Source organism: Neoarius graeffei, chromosome 4 (assembly GCF_027579695.1).
Source record: "Neoarius graeffei isolate fNeoGra1 chromosome 4, fNeoGra1.pri, whole genome shotgun sequence".
NCBI classification, from domain to species: domain Eukaryota; kingdom Metazoa; phylum Chordata; class Actinopteri; order Siluriformes; family Ariidae; genus Neoarius; species Neoarius graeffei.
In genome coordinates this window covers 48,331,969-48,333,237 of record NC_083572.1, presented here as the reverse complement: position 1 = coordinate 48,333,237, position 1,269 = coordinate 48,331,969, and positions in this window count along the sequence as shown.

Below are 1,269 nucleotides of genomic sequence, written 5' to 3'. Positions count from 1 at the left end.
AATAATTTAAGGCTCGCATTAACAACCGAAGTAATAGAGTAATAAAGGGCTTTTTGGTATAAGCCCCGCCCCCAACCATGGCTGGAACCCCACCCCCAGGCCTTAAACTCATCCTATTATGTTAACAAACACAAAAATAAGTATGATATATAGACTTTGGTGAACATAAAGTGAAGAATGTCAAAATGTCAGAATTTAGGCTATGACTGCAGCACATCCAACAATAAAGGGCCAATATCCGGAATTGCCCAAGGGATATCACTGGGCACCCTCTCTTATCTTAATGAGTAGACCTTGGACAACAACAAACAGCAAAAAAAAAAACTTTAACCGACGAAGCCAGGTTCAGCCAAATTTAGGCCTTTGGCTCCCAGACTACTGCCTTAGGGCCCTGTCACACTATAGCGTTTTGTTCGACGTTTGGTTGCGTTTTTAAAAATTTGAGAAACGCCGGGGAACGTCGACGTTCTTCAAATTAAGTTTCTAGGTCAACGATGTTGTAACGTTCTTGTAACGCTTGGGTAACGCTCAGCCAACGTTCCCTCAGTGTCAGGCGACGTTTGTGGTCCAAAATAGCAGCAAAACCTAGCGTTCTCATAGCGTCCACAGCGCTTTGATAGCGTTATCATAGCATTTGGGTAGCGTCTGCCTTGCGTCCAGGTAATGTTCTGGACGTTACACAGACGCTGGAAAAATTCAGAACGCTGACAGACGTTAGAAAGATGTTGAAAGAGCGTTACATGAGCGTTAAGAACGCTCGGCGAACGCTGATGAACGCTGAAAAACGTTGGCGACACGCTGGACAGACGTTCGATGGACGTTACACAGGCGTTAGGCAAGCGTTACCCAAGCGCTAGGCACGCGCTGGACACTCGACCCTGATGGGCCGGCGTCCGCCTAGCGTCCAGGGAACGTCCTGACTTTCGAGTAACGTTCGAGTAACGCCCGCAAACTTTCGTGTAACGTTCCTCTAACGTGTAAGTAGCGTTTTGATAGAACGTCCTGAATTTTTGTGCATACCCAAAACTATTTTTCACCCTCAGCGTTCGCCGACGTCCCTCGACGTTCCCCAACGTTTGCCGACGCTCGTCTAACTTTCTTGTAACTTTTTTCTAACGTTCTCGACGTTCCTCTGCGTTTCGCAACACGTTACTCGAACGCTGGTGAGAACGTCGTAGTGTGACAGGGCCCTTAGACAACTTCCTTAAGATTTATCAACTACATTACCCATAATGCGTCTCTGAATACGTAATTCGCCGAGCATTCTGG